The sequence below is a fragment of the Pongo abelii genome, chromosome 16 (genome assembly GCF_028885655.2).
Source record: "Pongo abelii isolate AG06213 chromosome 16, NHGRI_mPonAbe1-v2.0_pri, whole genome shotgun sequence".
In the NCBI taxonomy this organism is placed as follows: Eukaryota; Metazoa; Chordata; class Mammalia; order Primates; family Hominidae; genus Pongo; species Pongo abelii.
Genome location: NC_072001.2, coordinates 76911623 through 76927594, shown reverse-complemented (window position 1 = coordinate 76927594; position 15972 = coordinate 76911623). Strand labels below are relative to the sequence as shown.

Sequence of the window (15972 nt, the reverse complement as noted above, 5' to 3'; positions counted from 1 at the left end):
GTAATCCCAGCTACGTGGGAGGGTGAGGCAGGAGAATTGCTAAAACCCAGGAGGCAGAGGTTGCAGTAAGCCAAGATTGTGCCACTGCACTCCAGACTGGGTGACAGAGCAAGACTCGATCTCAAAAAATAAAAATAAAAAAAGAGGCTAATATAGCCATCCCTGTAGGAAGGTATAGTGGTGGAATAAATGAAGGGCCAGACAGGAGACAAAGCATGTCTGGGTAAAAGTGACAGTATTTGAGGACTTGAGTAGAGAGAAAGAGCAGTCAGGTTGGCCGTGGTTTTGAGCCTCAGTGACAGGGTGGAGCATTCACTGAGGCAGAGAAAATGGAAGGGTTCAGTGTAGCTTGTGTGAAGTTAGCAGTATTTGCAAAGAAGCTTCTAGGACAGAGTTTTAGGAGGCGACTAGGTGTATGAGTGTGGGAATGCAGAGAGAGAACATGTGCTAGCTTAACACATCTGTATTGAGTGACCAAGACAGATCAGAAGTGGAAGAGGCAAGGACTGGGGATGACCTTAAGGCTGGAGTCAGGACTGAGTAAGAGGCAGGTCTGTGCCTGCAGGTCAGGCCTGAGCTGGGGATGGGAAGGGCAGACATCCCTAAATCCAGCTCTGCTCCCAATCCCAGCCACCCTCCAGGCTGCACACACGTCTTCCATGAGTCCCACAGCTGCTGCCTAAACATTTGTGCCATGTCCTGATCAAGCCACATCTATGCCAACCAACACTGATCAACAAGAATAGAAATGATTTCATGTCCTCCTAATACCCTGGGAGATAGGCTGTAACACTTGGTCCTATTTTTGCAGGACTTTAAAAAATTAAAGCCCATGGCCGGGTATGGTGGCTCACGCCTGTAATCCCAGCACTTTGGGAGGCCGAGGTGGGCGGATCATGAGGTCAGGAGTTTGAGACCAGCCTGACCAACATGGTGAAACCCCATGTCTACTAAAAATATAAAAATTAGCTGGGCGTGGTGGCTCAGGCCTGTAATCCCAGCTACTCAGGAGGCCGAGGCAGGAGAATTGCTTGAACCCAGGAGGCGGAGGTTGTAGTGAGTGGAAATCGCGCCACTGTACTCCAGCCTGGGCAATAGAGCAAGACTCTGTCTCAAAAAAAAAAAAAAAATTAAAGCCCAGATAAGTGACTTTGTTAATGTCAAGTAATTTGCCAGTCAGCACAGCCAAAAAGAGTCCAATTCTGCTACACCTTTCCGCCCTTCCACGGAGCAAACCTCATCAACAGCTGCTAGCCTCAATTCCATTCCAGGCGCCCAGCCTCAATCCTTCCAATCCCAGCCAAGCACACCCGCCCCCCACCACCCTCCACTCCTACACACACACACCCCCAGCAGCTGGGCCAAGGGAGTCCCTCAGCCAAACCATGTGCATCCTGGCCAGCCCCCCTTCTCTCTCAGCTGTCTACAGTGGGGAAGCCCTGAGCAGCCACTTCCTTTCCAGACGCTTCCGGCCTCAAAGCCTTACTGCCTGCTGAGTCAGCAGCCTTCCCAGACTCCATTCATAAAGCACCTTTGGCAGGCACCACATCCTGCCCCACCAGGGCCACCCTGAGGTCCACAGGAAGATCCAGCAGGCAGCTGCCTGCAGGACCTGCCCACCCCCCTCGGGAAGCACCAGGGCTAAGGATGAACGAATGCCCAGATTCCATGTTTCCCTTCCTCTCTTTACCCCGAGACAGAACCAAGGCCTGTGGGTTCTTCCTGGGCCGCCTCCCTCACTCTCCACACTGCTTCTCAAGCTTCCATCTCCCACCCGGACCCATCACCCTCCTCCCTGGCCCTGCTTGCTCCTCTCTTTCCCTGCCAGCCCCATTCTCTAAGGTGCCTTCTCTTAGGACCTAAGACAGGAATCTGCTCATGTCCCTCCCCTGCTCAAGAACTTCCCATGGCTTCCCATTCACTATAGAAATCAGACCCCATTCCTCTGCCTGGCACTCAAGACTCTTCATATAATTGTCTCCTTCATATATCAGGCTAATTCCTGCCACTCTGGGCAGGTGCGGGGAGCAGAGGGCACCTCCCCTGATCAGACCTACCCAGGCTCTCCCAGGGCCGAGCTGTGCTTCCCTCCAGAGGGAAGATGAGGGACTTCCAGGGCTGCACCCTGGACTTGCTCCCTTTCATTCCTTTCCTAGACTCTGGATCCTGGAAACCTGCCCTGGAGAGAAGGAGTCTGACAGCCCAGAAGCAAAGAGACCAGAAGAGCCCACGGCACCCAGAGACCCCTACACTGACAGCTGGGCCTAGAGGAGCTGAGGACAGGAGAAAGAGACAGAGCTCAGAAAGGAAGTGCTCCCTGGAGAATGGGAGAGTGTCCTGTGAACACAGAGCTTGTCAGCCCGGGACCCAGAGCCACATGGAGCCATGCAGGCCTCATGCTGCCTGCGTACCACCCCCTCTACCCATGTTTTCCACAAAGGGGAATCTCATCCCCAGCCGGGACCTGCCCTGGAATCAGTATGTGCCACCCCTCCCAGTGAGTCACCTGCCAGTGCCCACTCCTCCTCCTTCTCCTTCCTGCTCTATCCCAAAACCACAGAGCACCTTGGGCTTTCACAGAGCAGCAGGAGAGAGGGGTCAGGCTGTCCTCAGCCTAAGGTACAGCAAGGGCATCCAACCCTGCAGAAGCAGGGCCACAGGGAGGCTCCCAAGAGATGACCCAAGATGTGCCCTCAGAAAGCTACAACAAATCCAGACTGCACCTGGGCTCAGGGCCAAAATGCCCTGGGCCTGGGGATGCCCAAGAGGGTCTCCTTGCCCTCCACCATAATCACCCACATTACTCCACTTCCTCCTAACCCCCTACTTCCTCCCAATCCCCGCAAGGGCTCCTTGGGCAACACTTCCCACAAAGGGACAAAAAGGGTCAGAGAGACACAAAGTTCTGAAAATGTCAGACAAGTCCCTGGATCCAGCTATGCCTGAAGCAAGCTGCAGACCTAGACTGCCCAGATATTTGAGCCAATCATTTTTTTCCCTTAAATCAGTTTGAGCTAAGTTTCTATTGTCTGCAACTGAAGGAGTCCTTGAATCCACATGCATTCATGTCTTTAGTAATTCATTTCACTACTTACGGAGTTCCTGGTAGGGACGTACTAGGGGCAGGGAGATGACTAAGCTACGTGTCTGTCCTCAAGGAGCAGATTCTAATAGGGAAGGGGGACATGCGGGTAGATCACTGCAGTTTAGTATAGTATACTATTTATCATATAGTCAGGGTGACTTGAAGGTACCTCAGAGGCATGATAACCCCAAAGGTGATCCCTGAAAAGTCATGAGCAGCTCCCCAGGTAGCCGCGCTGGGAAAAGTAGCCCTTTCCTGAACTCCAGAGACCCATCTTCCTGACACTGCCTGTCCGCCTCGCAGCCAGATCTCCCTGGAATTCTAGAAAATAAGCCCAAAGTGTGGGGTTCTGGTCCCAGCTCTGACACTTTGTTATGCAATCTTAACTAGGCCACTTCCCTTCTCTGAGCTCAGTGTTCCTACCTGTAAAAGAAAAGCTTTGTGGATGCTAGTGGAACTTTATCAGTACTTGAAGCTTTCAGGGACTATATCCTTAAGGTTTAGCCAATTCACAGCCACGCAGTTCACACTGAAATGCACAAAGTGATTGTGGCAGAAACTGCTAGTTGTTGTCCACTTACACCCATTTTCTCCCTTTTCTTTTTAAGAGACAGGGTCCCGCTCTGTCACCCAGGCTGGAGTGGTACCATCATAGTTCAGTGGTACAATCAGAACCCACTGCACCCTTGAACTCCTGGGCTCAAGTGATCCTCCTGCCTCAGCCTCCCTAGTAGCAGGGACTACAGGTGCTGCCACCACACCCGGCTCTCCCCTTCTTCCATAGCATTTTTAGTTAGGCACACGGCCACTCAGCTAATGACTGCAGATCCCAGCCTTACTTGCAGCTGAGTGTGGCCATGCAATGTGTACACTTATGTGTACAACTTCTGGGTCACGCCCTTAAAGAGAGAAGCACGCCCTCCCCTCCCTTTCCCCTCCCCCTTCCCACTGGCTAGAACACAGATGTGGTGTGTGTGGCGACCATACTGCCAAAGGCAACACCCTGAGGACGGCAGAGCAGCAGGCAGAAGAACCCTGAGGGACTGTAGTATCAGCCCTAGATATACCCAGATGGTCACATGGGTGAGAAATAAACATCTCTTCCAGCATAAGTCATTGCTATTTTGGGCCTTTCTTACAGCATCTGAACTAACTAAGGAGCCATCCCACCCTTACTTTCCCTCCTTCTCTTCCCCCTCTCCCTACCCCATGAGCATCGCCACTGCTGAGAGCCACAAAAGGAAACCACATCTAAAATAGGTATCTCAAAATATGAACAGGAGACTATCTCATCAGAGTCACCGAGTGATGCCTGAGCCCAGCTTTGGACAAATGTCAAGGGTAGAGGTGACCAGGCTTGGGGACTGTTTGTATTGAGGGAGGGGCTGAAGGTGTCAAGAGGGCACTGAAGGCTTGAGCAACGGGCAAACATGGACACACATAACAAGATGGGGAGACCTGGAGATGAAGCATGTGGAGGGGGAAGATCAGTTCCTACTGAGCTCGAGCTATGGATCATCCTCACCAAAATGTCCTATGGACTCCCAGACACACTGAGCTACAGCTCAGAACAGAGGGACAGGGCAGTCATTCGTGCAATGGTGGTGACAGAGCCAAAGGTGGGGTCACTGAGGGAGATGATGCCATGAGAACAAATTCTGGGGAACTGCAGAAATTAATGGTCAAGTATCAGAACAGGGAAACTTTCTCTGCCCCCCGCCCCCTGGCATACACACAATCTCTGTTTGCCCTCCCCTGTGATGGGCACCCATGGCCTCCATGGGCTATCCACTTGCTTTTGGACAGCGTTCATCGGTGAGAAGCTCTACCTTACACTTAGCCCAAATTTGTCTCCCAATACAGCCCACAACAGTCCTCATCTGACCCCTTGGACCACACAGAACAAGTCTGCCCCCTTCCTTATCAAAGCCCTGCAAGTATTTGATCTTCCTTGACAAAGTCACCATTGAGCAGCCATGTCACACTATTCACCAAAATAACCCAAAATAACAGACTATCAAATCTGTAGCCAACCATCAGAAGTCACTCACACCCATTGCTGCTAATCCACACCTCTGCCATCCTCTTCTGATGGAGTTGAGAATGGGGTGGAGCTTTATAGGGTATTTCATTTGTTACTATTCCATTTCACCCAGTTAAACTGAGTCCATTCCTCCAACTGCCACATTTTTTTCATTGTCGTAAAATATATATAACATGAAGTTGGCCATTTTATCCAGGTTTAAGTGTATAAGTCGGCAGCATTAACTATATTTACAATGCTGTGTAACCCTGTCGTGATCTTTTGAAGTACTCTTTTGACTGTTCCTGGTGCATAGACAATGCTCGATAATTTGTTGGTGGATTAAAAAAGAATGAATGAATATCATCTGAAAAGGTTAATCTCCTCTCTCTGCTTGTGTTTGGGTGTCATCAAGGTCCTCAGGGAGAGGACAGGAATAGGAAAGCCCACAGCACCATCTATCCCTGGATCAATGTCCATCTACACTGGGGTTAGGAGTGTTCCTACCTGTGCTGCTACCCAGCTCCCATCTACCCATCTCATCCCCAGGGCTGTCATGAGAAGCTTCACTGCTTCTGGCTGGGGACCAATCAACTGGAGAAGAAAAAGAAAAGAAGTGCATTTGCAAAACCCCAGGGAAGCCATGCAAGTTCCTACTAGTGGGCTCTTCTTCAAGTGTTCATTGGTTCTAGGACTTTGTCAGGGATTAAGAACAAGATTATTGATCTGTTGTTCCCATAATCTACCATCTTCCTCATAAAACTGGTTATTTCCCTATCTCAAGTCTTCCAGCATTTGTTCATTTATTCATTCAACAAATGCTTATTCATGATCGACATGCCAGGCATTGGCCATGCATGCAATACGAATGGAGACGAAGAATCGTATATATAAATATTCAACTACAGGGGTTCTCATTCTCAAGTTGGGAGGTATGTTTATTATTGTGCTTCGAAAGTTACCCATGTTACATATATTATTTTGCTTTTATCAAATAATAATAACATAGGCCAGTTTTGTTGAAAGCTAAGCACCAGGCTCTGTTCTAAGTGCTTTTACACATATTAACTCATTTAAGCTTCCCAACAATTCTGTGAAGTAGGTACTATTATTATCCTATTTCACCGAGGAGTAAATTCAGGGATGGAGAGATTTAATAACTTGCTCAAGATTACAGAGCTGCTAAATGGCATATTTAAAATCCCACATTTTCATATTAAAAATAGAAAAAAGGTATGGGAAACAAATATATCATTAAAATAGAATATGACCAGTTTTTTGGTACACATTTATACAAGGTATTGTGGGAATGGACGAGGGAGTAGGGTTAAACCTGGATGAAAGGGTCAAGCCATTTATTGGGGGCTAGGGAGGCTCAGTAAGGACTGCACAGAGGAGGAGACATCTCGGCTATCTGGCAGAGGGGACAGCATGAGCAGTCACAGAAGAGGAGATGTCCACAGCATATTCTGGGAAGATGGGACTCCAGGAGAGGTTGAGACTCAGGAGAGGAGGCAAGGGAGGTAGTGAGGGAGGTAGATGAGGACTTGGATTGAATCTGGGCACAGCAGGAAACTGTGGAATATTGTGACCCACGTGTCCAACCCTCTTCTACCCTAGACTGGCCTGAAATATCCCTGACAGCTTCTCAGAGATTCTGTCTCCAAGTTCACCCCACACCAGGACAGGCAATCCCAGGGGCCAGAAGACAAATCCAGTTAAAACAGATGAGCACCTCCCCATTTGGCCTAAACTTCAATTCCTTCTTAACATCTTCTGCTCCTTCTTTCCTTGACAAAGAGGCAAATTCAATGCCGAGCAGATTGTCTCTGTCTTTGGTAGCTAGTCTTAACACAGTTATTTTGCTCCATGTCCTTTATTCTACAGTGCCCTTCTCTTGGTCTGTGCTGGCCCCTTCTGGTAGCAAGGCTCCACACTCCTGCAGGGAGCCCAGTCCATGCTGTACTGGTGGAGCTGTCCTCCCAGCCTAGGGCCTGGGCATGTTACAAGACCTGGCTCATGGAGAAACCCTGCCCTGCCCCCACTCAGTGATTAGTTCCAGAATGAGCTTTAAGCCAAGCCACACCCAATCAGAGACTTCCCCAGAGCCTTGTTGCTGCTGCAGCCATCAAAAAAGACCCTTTCTTGCTGAGATTACTAAGAAGGATATGGTCTGGGACTGTTAGCAATAAATCTGTCTGCTACCAACAATCTAAAGAATTGATCCAAACAAATAAACAGAGGCAGAGATGGAAGCTAGAAGGATACAGAGCCCTAAAACCATCATTTAAGCCCCTATCCCTGAAGCAAGCTGCACATATAGACCGCCTAGGTACTTGAACCAGTCTTTTTTTTTTCTTAAATATGCTTGAGCTAGTTTTCTATTATCTGTAACTGAAGGACTCCTCAAATATGTCTGCTATATCTTCACTATCTCCATTTCTCTCTACCCCTGCTTCTCTTCCTGGTCTTCTAAGTCACCATCATCTCTTGCCTGGATAACTATAAAAGCCTCTTCACCAGTCTGTTCACCTTCTCTAGTTCCCCCACCCAATTCTGTTCTCCAGTCTATACTCTATACAACAGCCAGAATAATTGCTATTAATATAAAAGCATAAATTATATTATATCACTGCCTTCAATAGTTAATCATAGCGCTGTTCACTTTCCTTGTGATAAGATCGCAGCTCTTCCATAGCCTACAGAGCCCCATCTTCCCTGGCCCTGCCCACCTGCCCAGCCTCACCTCTTCCTACTTGCCCCTCACCACAGTGGGCTGCTTCCAGTTCCTACAACATAGGGCTCCCTTTCCTGCCTCACAGGGTTGCTGCAAATACAGTTTCTTCTTCCTAGATGACATGGGTGCTTTAAGACTCATGTTGACATTTAATTGCCACTGTAACAGTACTAAGAGGTGGGGCCTGTAAGAAGTGAAGAGATAATGCTGTTATCACAGGAAAAGTGGGTTCCTGATAAAAGAGTAAGTGCTGCCCCCATACTGTCTGTCCTGCACACTCACATGCCCTTCCACAATAGGATAATGCAGCAAGAAGACCCTCGCCAGATGCCAGCACCATGCCCTTGGACTTCCCAGTCTCCAGAACTACAAGCCAAATAAAGTTTTTTCTTTATATATTACCCAGGCTGTAGTATTCTGTTATAGCTGTAAAACATGGACTAAGATAAAAGGTAACACCTCCATATTCTGAGGGTCACCTTAACAGAAAAGCCAGGTAAGAGATATGCCACTCTAAGAAGGACCCTGTTATTCATTGCACCCAGTCTGTTTTCTTCATGATATATGGGAACCTCCCTGAGAAGGAACCACATCTGCTTTATTTAACTATTGCATCCTTAATTCTAGCAATGGCTTGGCACATAATGGGTTCTCAATGCACGATTCAATGAGTGAATGAATGAATGCATGTGGGTTTAGATAGAGAGATGGATAGATACATGGATGGATGGATGTTTGTATATGGGGAAAGGATCTGGATGCCTGAGAGTGAATGCAACTCTGAAGTGTGGGAATAAGGGTGAGAGTTTGCTACTGTTTCTACTTGATACACTTCTCTGTTTTTAACTATGAACCTGTAAATTCTTTTGCAATTAACGAAAAAAGGAAAACAGCAACAGAGATATCCTGGACTTTAGACCAGGCTCTGTCACTCACTTGCCAGGTTCCCTAGGGCAAACCCCTTGCCTTTCTGGGTCTTCATCTCCTCAACCATCAAAGGGTCCTGACCACCATCCCATGCTGTGACCATATCGCATGTTGGGCTGGTGTAATCACAAGAAGCTTCATGGAAGAAGTTAGCACTAGTGTTTAAGAAGATGACTTTGGAGTTGGAGAGACAGGTTCAAATCCAGACTCTGTCACTTCCTAGTAATGAAACTTTATGAAAATATCCTCTCTGAGCCTCAGTTTGCTCATTTGTAAAATGGGGATTATAAACCTTACCCTCATAGGATGATTATAGGACTCAAAGAGTAAAATTATCAAAACTGACCTAGTTAATACTAGGTGCTCTATAAATGGGCAGCAGCCTCAGAAAAGAGATGGGAGGGTCCCTAGAGTTCCCTGGGAATAGCCTCCCTGTTTGCCTTCCTTTTTCCTGATAATCTGAGTCAGTTTGGGCCTTTTGTGTTCAAGGCTGTCCACTGGGCACCATTCCCCAGTCCCGTGATCCCACCCAAGAGCAGGAATCAGTTCTTCCTCTCCAAGTGATTTCTGTGTGAGTCAGGACAGTAGTATGTCATCAGGGCTGGTCAGCAAAGCAGGGCTAAGGTCTCCCTGGAACTAGAGGTATGTGCAGGGGCTGCAAAACTGACCCATACATGCATGTGGAAATGTGTACACACACACAAACACACACACACACACACACACACACACACACACTGGAGGCACAGAGCCCTGAAAAAAGTGAAAGCTACATTGGGCCCAGAGAAGGTCCAGCCAAAAGAAGGGATGGCAACAAGGAGAATAGGGAGAGGAAGGAAAGGGATAAGAGCACACAAGACCACATCAGAGGGCAGATCTCGGGTCAGACACTGGCAGGCCCAGGGCACACACATCTGCATTCACTCAATATCTGCTGAGTCCTGCTAGGTGCCCACCTAAACATATCTGGAAATCCTATCCTTTCCAGAAGCCTTTCCAGACTGCACTCAAGGAAGGGTGCATTTTCTCCAGATGTGATCTGCCTAAATGCCTCCTTGCCTCCAAATTCCTTTGGTTTCTACCCTGAAAGAGGCTCAGCTTAGCGGAACAACTCTGCCGACCCCTCTCCATCTAAGCACCAGACCCCTCTGGGAGTGTAGCAGTCTCCACCAGTCCTCAGAGCTAAAAGGCCTCTTATGGTACACCTGGTCCAGTGCCTAGCTCCAGGCCCATTGTACAGATGGAAATCTGAACCCAGAGAGTGGCGGCCGGCTGCCCAAAGGCCCACACTCAATTATCAGCCACCAGCAGAGGCGACTAGGAGCCAGCTGATGCTCCTATCTCTCTTCCTCACTTGTTGAATGGAATCATCAGGCTGCCTTGCCTGCCCAGGGTACAGCATGAGCTCAGAAGCAGGCAGCCTTGGGTTTAAATCCTGACACCGATGCCTTGCTGAACACATGACCAAGTTTAAATGACTTAACCTATTTGAGACCCAATTCCAAATCTCTAAAATGGGGGTAACAATCCCTACCCCACAGGGCTGCTGTGAGAATAAAATAAGACAACAGAGAGAGAGGACTTAGGAAAGTGCCCAGTACCAAAACTGCAGTAATAATTATTATTATTGCTGTTATTATTGCCGCAAGCATGGGGACAAGGCCTCCTAAATGGGGCCTCTGCACTGAGCGAACACTTTGCCCCTCCCCCACTCTCCCTGGCCAAGACCTCCTCTGTCAGGCCACACATCTGGGTCTCTGGGACCATTACTCCTTCTGTGTCCCCACTTTTCACCTAGAGCCCTATCACTGCCCCAGCTCCAAAGTAGCAAATGCACAACTCGACTCCACCTCTGGCTCTGACTCAATTCTAGTGGGCCTGGGCCCCTTCCTCTTCACAGATGCTCGGTCACAGTTCCAAGTACCATAGGCTTCCACCCTCCTGCTGCCATATCCCCTAGCACAGAGCATTCCCACAAGGATACATTCCAATGTCTCCCACAAGGGAGCCCCAGTTCCTAGGAGCCTGCATTGCCTCTAGGGTAACCTGGGACCCCTGCCTCCCAGAGACAGTATCTCTCCCTGCTCCAAGGCTCCCAGCAAGAAATGCTTCTCACTCCACTTCCTGCAGATTAAGCTCCCTATGCCTAGCGAAGGTCAAATTCCCAATGGCGTAAGGTGTGTGGAGCAGGCATTCTTTCTCTGGACCACAAAGAGAAAGAAAGGGAGAAAGGGGGCAGCTGGCTGGGAGCACTGGTCAGAACTGGAGGGTGGAGGAGGGACTCCTGGAAGCCCCAGAATGATGAAGGCCAGGGCTCTGGGAGAGAAGAACTCTCAGCAAAGGCCCTGACTATGCTGTGAAGGCCACTGGTTGCGGGGTCACCCAGGTCAGGCCTGCCCTTTCTCTGGTTCCCCAGATGAGTCTTCCCTGACTTACTACGGAGACCCTTGGCGCATCTTGCCGGGCTCCAGAAAGAGGGGTAAAACCTGTGCCTACCTCCAGAGCAGCAGAAAAAGCCAGTTCTGGAAGCAGACAACAGCCCAGCTCCACTCTTTACCGGCTATGTGTCTTTGGGCATGTGACTTACCCTTTCTGGGCCTCAGTTTCCCCAACTGTACAATGGTGTTAATGATACCCTACCTCATAGGATTACTATGAGGATTACATGAGATAATGTCTATTTAGCCTCCAGCACAACCCTACCCACTCCCAAACCTGAAAACCCAATGCTCCTATCTGGCACACTGCAAGGGCGGTAGAACTGGGGGTGGCAGGCAAGGGTTGTATAACTGTACACGTGGCCCCCTTCCAGGTGTAGGGTCCATTCTGAGCCAACAAGACCAAAGGCAATTTCTCAAAAATCACGTGGACCAGTCCTCACCCTTCTCCCTCTCCCCTAGGCCCTGGGTGTGCCCTCCCCCTTTTGCTGGTGGACTTCCCTACCACTCCTGCCCTGGGGATGTGGGAAAAGGACAATGAGAAGTCGCCACCCACTCAGAGGATAAGCTCATGGGCAGTAACGTCATCCTCCTTGCCATTTTTCCTCTTTCCCTGACCCTATGACTCAGATCCACAGCTTAACAGCCCCCATGTGGTCATAATCTCAGAGGCTGCTCGGATTTGGTCATTTTTCTGCACAGACCCCAAACCCCATATGTGCAACCAAGTACCATCCAGCCACTTGTCCTACAACACTTTCTAGGAGTCTCTTCGGGTGCTGTGGAATTCCAACTCACAGCTCTCTTATCACGATGCATCTCTGACTCCAAACAGCATTGTCCAGCTCCTTGTCAAACTCAAATCCTACTCCAAAGAACAAAGATTTACCCCTCCAGAGAAGGCCAAAGTTTAAGGATAGAGGAATTCCCACAGGAAGGTTCAGAAGTCAACCTAATAAGGACACAGACACTCCAGAGGACTACTTTGAAGGGACCATACTTCTATAACTGTCCTTTCCATAAATATTAAAGCACCCAACCCAGCTGTCGGGTATCTGAATATGAGACATTCAGCCGACCTTCCATCGGGTGGTGCCTGGACAGAGCTGAAGAGGGGACAGGAAGGAAAACAGGGTCCTCAGATTCCAACACCCCTTCTCACCTGAGACTTGCATTAACACAGGCTCCTCACCTCTGACAAGCTCATGTCTCACAGCACAGGAGCCTAGAGTAAGCTGGAAAGCTTACTGCAGGCAGGAGAAACCACCAGTAACGCCATGAGGACATGGAAGAACTCCAAAGGTCAGTCATGGGACCCAGACTGCATCGCTGAGGCCACTTAACGCAGGAATGAAGCTCTCTCCCGCCAGCGTCCCCTTGCCATACAACCCCTCAGTACAAACACCGAGGGCCACAGGGCTGACCCAAAGTCATGAAGGAAAATTTCACTCACATCAGGATACTCCAGTAAGCTGACGGTGATGTATGTAAATTTCCACGGTCGACAGTTACCCTAAGTGTTAGTGCTTAAGCTCAAGAACTCCAGATATCAGGAAAATGCATTCACCCAAAATACTCCCTTGAAATGAGCCACTTCATACCCTACAGCCCCATAGCCCTCCACCCCGCCCTGCACTCAGATCAGCTCAACCCATCGGACAGGTTTAGACTTCAAGTTTGGACTTCAATTCCCCTCTGCCTCAAACTGTCCCACCTATTTGCAGGCCCCCACACTACAAGGAAGGCTGCACAGCATCAGATTTCCTAGGGACTTCTGGGAGGCCAGAGGGAATCAGAGGAGGCCGCACTGAATAAAGAACTCTCTTAAAGACAAAGCAGCTTCATTACTTTCTAATATAGAAACTAACTGCTGAAGACATGCTTATAAGAAAAGGACCCCGGGCTTTAATGAAGAGATCAGACTCATTTACAATTATCCACATCCAATTTGAAGGCAAATCGTTTTCCTAAATTAAGACAAATAACACCACCCCCCACCCGCCACACACACACACACACACACACACACACACACACAAATCTTTTTTGCTTTACTATTTGCTTAATGTTTTCCCTCAGTGATAGATTCCATATCTGAGTCATCTATCACGCTTTTCTCATTAGAGCAGGTTTGGCTTAGAAATAAATCCCCTGCCTTAGGCTGCCAAACCCGCCAATTCGCTAGCTAAACGGTCGCAGGGAGGGCCCTGGGCGCTGGAATTCAATCCCCTCCCTTCTAGTGTGCCCCCACTCGGGGTCCCCACCTCCCTCCACCTTCTCCCGAATCTCCTCTCCATCCCACCTCACCCCCCACCTCCCTGAGGCTTCCCAAGCCCAAACTGCCCATCCCAATTCCCTCCCCACCCCCAACACCTATTCACCCCGTGGCCCCTGCCAGCCGTCTCTACCTGTCCTTCCCGGAATCTGGCCCCTCATGCTGCTCACGGCTGCCTGTGAAGTGCACCAGTCGCCCACACCTTCGCCCTGCTGGGCCCCGCAGAGTGGACACGCCTAACCACTCGTCCTCCCTCCCCGCCGCTCCTCTCCCGGAGCTGGGCGTTTTCCTCTGCAGGACCCGAGACCCCGCTAACCTCCCAGCGCCGGCCGGTGGCTTCGTTAAGCTTCAACACCGGACAGATCTGCCCCCATGCCCGCTCCAGACCCGGGGCCTGCAATGCAAAAGCGCATTCACCCACCCGGCCCGGTCCGCAGCTTCCGGGGTCTGCAGGTCCGACGGCGCCCGGGCCCCTCTCAACCCGAGGAAAGGGGGGCGGGCTAAGATCCGGGAGCCCCCAGCTCTCCGTGGACCCCACAGCCCAGGGCAGGAGGGGCGCCCGCGGTTCCCGGGGCTCCTGTGCGCTGGGGGCCGCTCGGATCCAGGGGAGGGCAGGGGAGCAGGAGCCCGGAGAGAATGCGCCCCTGCTCAGCTCCTGCAGCCCTGCGCGGGAACGTGCGGACCTCCGCGGGATCCGGGCCCGGCCCGCAGCAGACAAAGGCCGCCCCACCCCGCGCCGCCCGCGCCACGCCAGCACTCACCGCGCCGCGCCGACTCTGGGACTCGGGGACGCGGCCCAGCCTGGCTCAGTCGCCGCCGCAGCGAGGCCCGGCCCGAATGGGGGCCGGGGGAGGCCCGGGGAGTCCGAGGGGCGGGGTGGGCCGGGCCAGAGAATCCGCCTGGGGCCCGGAAAGGCGGCTCCCGTGCGTCCCTGAGGCCGGATTGGCCCCGCGGCGGCGGCTAAGGACGGAGGCCTGAGCCAGCCCGCCGGGCAGAGCACACTGCCGGGCCCGCGCCCCCGCCCCCGCCCCCGCCCCGCCCCCAGGCCTGACCCTGGCGGGGAAAACCCTCGGCTCCCGGAGCGGGGCGCTGCCCATCCCCCACCCCGTTCCCACACTTCCAAGAGCCGAATCTTCCTTTCTGCGAGAGGGGACAGGTGACTGACTGGTCATCGACTGGCGACGGAACAGGGCTGGAATCCTGCTGTCCGACCCCAGTCCTGGGTTCTTCCTCCACACCATGCTGGCACCACAGCCCAGAAAGGGTTAACTCGACTGCGAGGAATTAAGAGCTGCAAGGAGCTCTCTATAAATACAGTGTCGTGGGCGCCTGAGCCAACCGCAGGACAATTTCCACTGAGCTGATTTTCCTCTTTTCCTTCCACCCACGGCCATCCGACCAGCCCTGCCCCCAGCCCCACCTCAGACTGCTGCCCGGACTTGGCTCCAACAGGCCTGACACCTAGTGGCCTTGGGCTCTGTCCTTACAGGGCCCCGCTCCAGCCTGGGAGGAGATGGGGGTCGGGCCTGTCCAGATTTTGCTGTGGTGCAGCTCATCCCTGCACCTGTTCTTAGATCTGTTCTTCCTCATAGGGACAGTGACAGCTAAAACGTAGGGAGACTTTTGTGGGCCAGAGTTAGGTTAGGAGCTTTCCATGCTGGGCCTCTTTAGTTCCTCCGAACAGCCCCGCCGGGTAGATATTATTATTCCCATTTCACAGATGAGAAAACCAAGGCTCAAAGGGATGAAGGGACTCCAACCTTGTACTGCTGCCAGGCTCACCACCAGTGCCAGTGGCAGTACTGGGCAAGGCTTGGGAAATGAGTATGAAAACATGTGCGTCTCTCTGCATGTGTTGCCACTGTTGTAAGCTCTTTACCATTTTATCTCATTTAATCTTCAAAACAACTCATTGAGGTGAACACCATTATTCTCATTTTTACAGATCGGAAATAGGGAAATTAAGATACAAAGAGATTAAGTAACTTGGGGACACATAGCTATGAAGGGAGGAACCAGGATTTGTCCTCTGAATGTAAGTGTGCGTATGGTGTATGGGTAGGGGTGGTGGTGCATGGGTGTGTGTATTCGTGGGAGTTTTTTGTCTTTTTTTTTTGAGACAGAGTCTGGCTCTGGAGTGCAGTGGCTCGATCTCGGCTCACTGCAACCTCCGCCTCCTGAGTTCAAGCAATTCTCCTGCCTCAGCCTCCTGAGTAGCTGGGATTACAGGTGCACACCACCATTTTGGCCAGGATGGTCTCGATCTCTTGACCTTGTGATCCACCCACCTTGGCCTCCCAAAGGGCTGGGATTACAAGTGTGAGCCACCGCACCCGGCCGGGTGTGTATATTTGTGAACACATTCAAGCAACTCTGTATCTGAGTCTACGTGCATATGTGTTTTTGAATCACACAGCAGCTGTGTCTGTGTAATTGCCGACTGCTCCTAGGGATGACAGCAGAGAGGCCCAGCTGTCTTGTCCCTGA

At 51.0% G+C, this 15972-nt stretch overlaps 1 protein-coding gene across 5 annotated transcripts in view; it reads right to left on the bottom strand.

Moving 5' to 3' along the window:
* Positions 1-14765, bottom strand: part of CD276 (CD276 molecule) — a 31159-nt gene extending 16394 nt beyond the window's left edge. Inside the window, exons 1-2 of one of the 5 annotated variants that reach the window (XM_063716211.1) lie at positions 14651-14765; positions 13802-13879 (exon numbers count right to left, since the gene is read on the bottom strand). The gene's annotated coding sequence lies outside the window, so the exon portion shown is untranslated. Of the gene's footprint in view, positions 1-13618; positions 13880-13906; positions 14518-14650 lie in introns of those variants that run through there. The other 4 variants (XM_063716209.1, XM_063716210.1, XM_002825646.5 and 1 more) reach the window with 4 other exon arrangements.
* Between the last annotated feature and the right edge of the window lie 1207 nt (positions 14766-15972).